At 39.4% G+C, this 9499-nt stretch overlaps 1 long non-coding RNA gene across 1 annotated transcript; it reads right to left on the bottom strand.

Moving 5' to 3' along the window:
• Positions 1 to 5799: 5799 nt before the first annotated feature.
• Positions 5800 to 9042, bottom strand: LOC143473467 (uncharacterized). The gene is made up of 3 exons (XR_013120534.1): positions 8209 to 9042; positions 7949 to 8075; positions 5800 to 7853 (listed from the first exon to the last, which is right to left on the bottom strand). It is a non-coding gene; the product is annotated as an uncharacterized LOC143473467 (long non-coding RNA).
• Positions 9043 to 9499: the final 457 nt, after the last annotated feature.

Genomic DNA, 9499 nt, shown 5'->3' with positions numbered 1-9499 from the left:
AATCACAAAAATGCATTTTGCTTTACAGCGTGAAGATATTTCCTTGCTTATTCCTGATTGGCTCTTTGAGTCATATAAAAATCGGCAGACCGCCCCAAATGGTTCAGTTCGGCAGTATATGTTCTGTTAGTGTGAGTGAAAGACAGGTATACTGGTAAACACTCTTCTGAGTTTAAACTGACTTCCACATGGTAATATTTGCTTAACTGTGGTTTTTCATTGCTTTAATGTTACTCACCTCTTACATAGGTGTTGCTTAAATTATTTTATTAGCCGTTAGCGGTTAGGCTAACTTGGTTCTCCTAAACCTGCGCGAACGGCGGAAGCGTTTAAATACTTGCCGCGCAGTGTTGTCCGAAACGATATGTGGTAATAAAAAACAGGGGAATGAACATTTACCTGACGAATTTTAATGTTGCTTTTTCAGATTTGAAAAGTGCTGGAATTTAGGCTAAAGTACTTGAAAATGTTGAAATTGTAACTACTTCGTTTCACAACAAATATCTGACTGAATCGTTCTCTTGTCTTAGGTTAACAAATACGAGCCTCTTGTAATTCCAGGACGAAACATGAGAGAACTCGCGACGCTTCGCGCTGCAGTGACTTCGCAGGCTACCGTTGCATTGTGGGGAATGTAGTGTTTGTGCGTACAAAACACCATCGGGCGGCTGTGGCCTGCGGGCTGGTTCTAATAGTAATTCAATATCATCCAGGGGGCCCTAGATAATCAATTCGCGGGCTGGATCTGGCTCGCGGGCCTTGACTTTGACATATGTGGTTTAAACCATGAGCCATGACGGCTTGCACGGGGGAAAGAGCAGCCTCGCGCGCTGTCGTGCACCTCTCGAATTTTGTAACTTTGCGCGCGCCGCGCCTCAGCGCAATGAACAATGTCATGTTTGCCGGGTTCATACACCTATACAAGGTGGAATTAAAGCACTTGTACCTCACTTTAAAGGTCCAATTCAATATTTCTCAGCACGTTAAACTTAATTAAGTTAAATATTTATACATATACTCAAAATAATTTGCTTTTTTAATCACACTTTCAAAACGCCCAATCTTAACGTCTTCACGTTCTCTCATGTTTCGTCCTGGAATTACAAGAGGCTCGTATTTGTTAACCTAAGACAAGAGAACGATTCAGTCAGATATTTGTTGTGAAACGAAGTAGTTACAATTTCAACATTTTCAAGTACTTTAGCCTAAATTCCAGCACTTTTCAAATCTGAAAAAGCAACATTAAAATTCGTCAGGTAAATGTTCATTCCCCTGTTTTTTATTACCACATATCGTTTCGGACAACACTGCGCGGCAAGTATTTAAACGCTTCCGCCGTTCGCGCAGGTTTAGGAGAACCAAGTTAGCCTAACCGCTAACGGCTAATAAAATAATTTAAGCAACACCTATGTAAGAGGTGAGTAACATTAAAGCAACGAAAAACCACAGTTAAGCAAATATTACCATGTGGAAGTCAGTTTAAACTCAGAAGAGTGTTTACCAGTATACCTGTCTTTCACTCACACTAACAGAACATATACTGCCGAACTGAACCATTTGGGGCGGTCTGCCGATTTTTATATGACTCAAAGAGCCAATCAGGAATAAGCAAGGAAATATCTTCACGCTGTAAAGCAAAATGCATTTTTGTGATTGGTTCAGAGATAATTAAAAAAAGCCGTTGCTTGCATTGAAGTAGTAGTTACCATTTAAAACATTTTCAAGTACTTTAGCCTAAATTGCAGCACTTTTCAAACCTGCAACACAAAGCAACATTAAAATTCGGAGTCGCGCACTATGGTCACTCGCGAAAGTATAAACCTAAATCAGCAGTCAGAGCAGACATCAACGTTCAGCTATCCCCCTTCTCAAAAATGACTAAATGTAAGGTGGACACTGAGAACGGGTTTCAAGCCAGGTGGGAGGCAGAGTACATGTTCACGGAGGTAAAAGGTAAACCTGTGTGTCTTCATGTGATTTTTCTTTGAAGGAAGTTTGCTTTTATCTGTTTGCCTGTTGAAAAATGTTTTCACTTGAAATTACTGACAGATCCATAAGAAAATATTGCTTTATTCATTTAAACATTAAATAATATACACTGTGTTAGGTCTTGGTTCAATAGGCTATGTGCAATCATTTCAATATGTTTTAATAAACATTGAACCAGTCCGGCCCTCGGCTTGTAGCAAATTTGTTTTTTTGGCCCTCGGTGTATTTGACTTTGACATCCCTGGTTTAAACAATTCCTCGCCATCACAGCCAGTATTGTTATACTGTGCATAAATACCGCATTGTACCAGTACGTTTCATAACATCAATTAAAACTTCAATACTTTACCAGATTTTTTACCATTAAAGTGCAGTAGATAGATTTCTTATTTTATGTACTTTCATATTTTTTTCTTTTTCAAAATAGAAATGTGACGAATACTCCCTTTTATAACAGAATTTGTATTCTTTTGTTTTCTTTATATTTTAATTTCCCAGTAATATAAATATTCTCAGTCATTCCTATTTCCATGTTTGAATATTCTCAGTCTGTGTATAGGTACATTTGTCAGCCTTTCATGAAATAGAGTTGTTCTATTAGTAATGGCAGTATTGAAATGAAATACAATTAGATAATCTTTGTTCTCCATTTACATAATCAACATGTATTTTTTAATCATTGTGTTTTAAGTTTTAAGTTCGAAAATGTGCATTTTTATTTCTTTACCTAATACATCACTTTAAGCCAGTATCAATAGTCATCATTCATGCACAAATCAAGCCTTGAATATATTTCTGGCTTCATAAACATGACTATCAACATGCCCCCTCATTATGTTTTACTGCCCCCCCAAGCAAAGCAGTCCAGAACCGGGGCTGATTTTAATTCTGACTTTGAATTTCAGTAAAATACAACAAATAAAAAAAAATATACACAGATTGTGCTTGGTAGAATTTGTTTTGTTTTGTGTTTTGCGCAGGAGCACAGTCTTCAAAGCTGGGGGATCTGCATGATGTTTCAGTGCTTCGAGTGGCAGAGGTATGCTGGTTTCAAGAAGGGTGCACCGATGATTACAACAATGGACATGTCCCCCGGTATTCCATTGGTTGACTCAGCCTTTGGTAAAGTTCAAGCAGGTAGTGTGCTTTCTTATTAGCAGCCAGCAAAGAAATCCCCGACATCACACGACATAAGGATGCTCCACCTCCACCACTTTTGCCATTGAAGGACTACCATCTTGAGCAATCTCAGTGCACATTTGTACCCAGTGAGCAGGAGATGTTACACCTGATTTCATTGGCACACCTGAGATCGCTAACCAGATTGAGAAGGCAACAAGGTCACAGAGTTCATCCCGAGAATGGCATGAACTACGGAAGCCACTCATGACAGCTTCACGCTTCAGAGAGATTTGCCATATTAGGGGGTGGAGTTCAGCAGAAAATCTGGCTGAAAGAATTTTGAAGGGCACTCACCAGACAGCTGACATGAGACGGGGGCTGGCAATGGAGGCTGCTGCTGTGGAAGAGTACTGTGGCTTGAGAAATGCGAACTTCTCACCTTGTGGTTTTCTTGCTCCTTGGTTGGGGGCCTCTCCTGATGGTCTCATTTATGATCCCAGAGAGTACCCACCTTATGGCCTTGTAGAGATTAAATGGCCAAATATCAGGAGTTCTGTTGACTGCACTTACCTTGGTGCTATGAATGGCACCCTTGCTCTGAAGCACCAGCAAGCCTATTACTGGCAAATTCAGGTACAGCTGTTGATCTCAGGGCTGAAATGGTGTGACTTTGTGGTTTATACACATGATGACATATTCATTGAGCGAATTCACATTGATAGCCAAGTGAGAAAGACAATAAGAGAAAAGTCAGATTTTTTTTGTCTTTCTTAAAAGATGTGTTGATATAATAGCTCATTTGTAGATACACCACATAAGCCCAGAGTTGAGGACTTCCCAGTAAGGTTTCCCCCCCCCTATTGGTAGGCTTGATTATTTATAAAAATTGTTATATTGTTAAGTAATCCTGTTTTGTTAAATACTTACCTGGTTTTGTGTCACGGTGAGGGGGCCGGGTCGCCACAGGAGGGCGCGCATCCCGGCCAGCAGCCGATCCCAGCACACACCCCCGAGCACGCAACTCCCACAATCACAATCACCGGTATACTAAACACAGGGTTTGTACGGTCATGAAAAACCTGGAAAAGTTATGGAATTTGAAAATAGCAATTTCCAGGCCTGGATAAGTTTTGGAAAAATAAAAAATACTCAAATGTTTTGGAAAAGTCATGGAAATTTGCTTGACACAATAAATGTATGTTGTTCTGATAACCGGAAGAAAAAATAAATATATATATAATATAGCCATTTTTTTTCATTGTGAGGACCGCTAGCGTAACTTCACACGTTAGTTCACTGCGTTAGCGTCGGACTCCAAGCGGAGCTGTAGATTGTACTTTGATGACATGTAAATCAGCGTAATGCTGGTAAATGCCGATTCAACAATGGCTGCTTCAGTTGGACAAATATAAGCTATGGCTTGTGAAAGACAAGGACACGGGGCATGCAAAATGTGCACTCTGTGGTTAACCAATCGGTTAACGATGGGGTTAGAGACTGAAAAGTCCGTCGTAAAGCAGTTTTCGTTGTTAAACGCGACCCTAGATTTAGATACGTTTTGCTCGTAAACACAGTATAGAAAAAAAAACTAACGATGTTTTTGTGAGTACAACGTGAGAAAGAGCGATCGTGTTGCCGAGATGGGCTGCAGTGGAGGCTGTGCTGCCTCAGCTTATCGTACACTGCTCCTCCGCGCACCACGCGAAAAAAAAAAAGTTGGTCGTAACTCTGGTTTATATTGATATTGAAAATACGGTAAATGTTTATTTTTTCAATTAAACCACATGGCTTGTCATTAATTTATGATATAAGCCTACTGTGGAATTTTGGCCTGGATTTTTTCTTATTTTTCACGTCTACACATATGTTTAGAGAATGTATAGTCATTAAAATTTGCCTCAAAGTCATGGAAATTAATTGTAAAAAAGTGTATGAACCCTATAAACACCTGTTTCTTGTTACGTTGCTCTTCTTAAGCCCGCACGTCGTCTGGTCCAGTGCTGCACATCGCCGCTACAAGAGCATCTCTGGATTTGGGGAGCACTTCACCTGTGTTCCTTTCCTGTGTGTGCGCTAAGAGCTTTACTGGTGTGCGCTGAGAGCATTACTTTGCATCACTTTCAGTGTGTGCGCTAAGAGCTTTACTGGTTTGGTTACCATGGAGAATAAACTCCTTTCTGTTCAACCCACGTCTCTGGCTGCCTCTGTCCCGACGCCACTGGCGTCACATTTTGTATGACACAATGTCATGTTTTTGTTGTTCAACAGGCAAGAATTATTTCAGTGTTTATTTTGTTGCCTCTTAGTTCATTAACATTTAAAACATGTTTTCATGTAATGCAGAGTTCATAATGTGTACACAAGTTATTAATTTTTTCCACACAATTACTTTTGTTTCTTCAAAATACACATGATGAAATTTAAAACTTTCATTTAATCATTGATTATTTTTAAGGTACGATCAATACTACAGACATGTATGGGAATAATACTACAGAAATACAAGCAAGGGTAAAATGTGTAAATGTTTATTTGTAATATTTGAACTTCAAGTAACAAAGTAACATTCTAATTTGAATGAAAACTTTAGTACTGACACATACGATACATGGGTAGAACAGAACATTGTATAAGTAGATTTGATGATTGTACAGCATTGTGTGTAAATAAAAATCCTTTATATTTTTGCAATGTTTTGCTGCTGTTTGACTTTAAAACAAATAGAATAGTCAAAAGTGCATACCTGTAAATCTAATTAGTCTTAATTCCTCCATAAGTACACAGCATGCAATTTGGTAATCAAAGTTAAATAGCAAAACAAACATGTAATTTCATCAGTAACTTCTAAATTAGATTCACTTTTTAAATTGCTTTGCTGTTTGTGTGTAAACTTTGTCTATTGACCCATTCTTTTACTAAAGGTCCATTCTGGTAGTTCACTAGTAGACACGCAGCAGTGTAAAACTGGTTAAAAGTTCCTGTGATGCTCAGAGGGATAACTGTGTCAAAGAGCTTGTGCTGCTTCACCCTGCGTATCAGGCGCTCCACGTAAACCCAAAGTCATGCAAATGACTGTGTCTCCCTGACCTCAGAGGCTGGCATCTGGGATCTGCTGGACAGGAAAGCAGGTCTGTGGACTTTACATGGAGTTAGTCAGATTGTTACACGTCATCCACAAGAAAGCCTCTGTCCACCATTATACAGGGTTCGTACGGTCATGAAAAACCTGGAAAAGTTATGGAAATTTGAAAATAGCAATTTCTAGGCCTGGATAAGTTTTGGAAAAAATAAAAATACTCAAATGTTTTGGAAAAGTCATGTAAATTTGCTTGACACAATAAATATATGTCGTTCCGATAACCGGAAGAAAAAATAAACATATATAATATAGCCATGTTTTTTCTTTGTGCGGACCACTAACGTAACTTCACAGGTTAGTGCGCTGCATTAGCGTTGGACTCCAAGCGGAGCTGTAGATTGTACTTTGATGACGTGTAAATCAGCGTAATGCTGGTAAATGCCGATTCAACTATGGCTGCTACAGTTGGACAAATACAAGCTATGGCTTGAGAAAGACAAGGACACGGGGCATGCAAAATGTGCACTGTGTGGTTAACCAACTGGTTAACGTTGGGGTTAGAGACTGAAAAGTCCGACGCAAAGCAGTTTTCGTCGTTAAGCGCGAACCTAGATTTAGACACGCCTTGATCGTAAACACAGAATAGAAAAAAACTAACAATGTTCTCGTGTGTACAGCGTGAGAAAGAGCGATCGCATTGCCGAGATGGACTGCGGTGGAGGCTGCGCTGCTTCAGCTTATCGTACACAACACTACACAACACAACACTCCACTACACTCCACAACACTCCACAGAGCTGCCACTGCACCTCCACGCACCGCGCGAAATTAAGAAAAGTCGCTCGTATCTCCGTCCGTCGTTAACCAGACCCGTCGGTAAAAGGGAACTCACCAGCTTTTAGCCCGGATACGGCTTATAGCTACAACATTTTCCATTAAAAAAAACTTAGATGCGGCTTATATTGATATTGAAAATACGGTAAATGTTTATTTTTTCAATTAAACCATGTGTCTTTTCATTAATTGATGAATATCATTGATGATGATACTGTGGAATTTTAGCCTGGATTTTTTCTTATTTTTCGTGTCTACACATATGTTTAGAGAATGTACAGTCATTGAAATTTGTCTGAAAGTCATGGAAAAGTCATGGAAAAGTCATGGAAATTAGTTGTCAAAAAAGTGTATGAACCCTGATTATAGCCATCTCTGGTGTTAGCAACTGCACAATTCCTGACTCCTTCAGAATTTGTTTGTCGCTGATAGAACCTGCGTTTAAGGCAGAGACGAAAGTGACAGCACCATGAGGTGCCATGCCAACCAAGCCCTTGAAAGTGCAATGAGACTTGTAGCTTGAGAACACTTCACTTTGCAGGAGAAGAGAAGATGGTGTTTGACAACGCAGTTCTGTGCAATCAAGGATGACCAGTGTATCTTCATAGTCCTCGAGTTCTTCTGGTAGGTGAGCCTTGACTGCTTTCTGTGACATCCATATGCACACAGCCCCAAGCACTGTGTACAAGTAATTTGCCCATGTTACCAGAATTTGACTCACAGTGGACTGACTGATGTTAAATCTGTGGGCCAGGTCCCTCTGTTTCAGTCCCAGGGAGAGGCAGTTCATAAATTAAAAAAAATTGTCTTTGGGTTGCAGGGACTGTGTCTGGAAAATGATATATATGTTTGATGCATAAATCATATCTCTCTGAGCAAAATCATTTAGAAATTACATTAGTTCATGTAGTTTATTAGACTTACTGCAGGAGAAGAAATGATGCCTTTATTCTTCTTGGATGCTGCTCTTGTTCTGGTGATATGCAACATTTTGCCCGTTGATGGTTCTATAAGGCTCCAAAATGCCATTAGATGGTTGTATGTTGCACACCTGTGTTGTAGAAAAAAACACTGGCTTAGATCATCTTTAAACCAGCTTCTGGAAAATGTTATTCTTAACTATAACCTCTGCATCAATATCTTGGTTGAGTACGGTAGCTATGCATACATCATGTTTAACCTACCATGTATAGAAGTGTATGTCTTCATCAGAAGGTGCAAATATCCTCAAACAGAACTGTTGTCTAACCGATAAATCTTCTACTTGAGACCTTAACCTCGCTACCTCTTCACGCAGCTCATCAGTCTGCTGGAGTTCCAGATCAAGGGCCGCAGGATCAGGGACAGCGCAATAGTCATGTTCAAACAGGTGATTTTCTTCCACTGGCTCCTCTTCACTCAGAGGTTCTTCAGATGGATGTTTTCTCCTTTGCCAAATGCTTGGTCTCAATACTGGAATACTGTAGTTGTTCCATTGAAATAAAACTGGAACAGCGACCTTGCGAAGTCTCAGATGTCCGTTAGTTTTTGATGGTAGATCCTCTTGAAGGAAATGTCGACTGCACACCCATGTATGGTTGTTAATAGCAAAACTGTCCCAATCGAATGTTTACAATCCATGTTTTACGTAAATCTTGATCCACCGTAAAAGTGTGAAAGCTAAGCGTACTTAGGAGAAGCATCACACAGGGATACACAGCAATGTTTTGCTGTAGAGCCAATACATCGCTGCTTTTTAAGCGGTCTAAAGCTCATGTTCAGTAGGAGAATTGTGGGCTAATAGGTAACACAACAGCGAAAGAAAAAATGCAAAAAAATGGTCAAATGTGTTTACAAATAGAAACCGCACTCACCGCCGAACAAGCTATTTGCTACTGTAAACACCGCTCCGGAAGTAACCAAACTGGCTTGTTTTTAGGCGGAAATACGTAGGGACTACTTCGTGCATAGAGTCTGTCATAACTGCCTGGTCCTCTGTAAATGAACAGCAGGACCACCAATCACCAACATTCTGCGGAGGCATCACAGTCCTGATAGGGGGAGACACAGGCTCACAGGCTTCCACTTAACCCCTCACCTTCCAACACAGATTGAATAGACATGGTTGAATTATATATTTGCTTATATTTTTGTAATTGTTTAGATGTCGATTGTCAAATTGTAAGTAGATAAAATAAAATTGGATAATTTTATATATATATATATATATATATATATATATATATATATATATATATATATATATATATATATATATATATTATATATATATGTTTTAAGAATACTTTAGGCACTCTGAGAGGGCGTAGAGGGCCCTGATGGTTCTCCACTGGGTTCAACACTTCTCTTCAATTAATACTCTGAAGACCACATGTTGTCCACAGGTTTAATAACGTAGAAAGTGTGAAACTGAATAAAAAATATAACAAAATACAATTACAACATATACTATTGTAATCATACACGGTCCCTACA

The sequence above is a fragment of the Brachyhypopomus gauderio genome, chromosome 13 (genome assembly GCF_052324685.1).
Source record: "Brachyhypopomus gauderio isolate BG-103 chromosome 13, BGAUD_0.2, whole genome shotgun sequence".
NCBI classification, from domain to species: domain Eukaryota; kingdom Metazoa; phylum Chordata; class Actinopteri; order Gymnotiformes; family Hypopomidae; genus Brachyhypopomus; species Brachyhypopomus gauderio.
The sequence above is the reverse complement of the archived record's forward strand: the minus strand, read 5'-3'. Positions and strand labels throughout refer to the sequence as shown.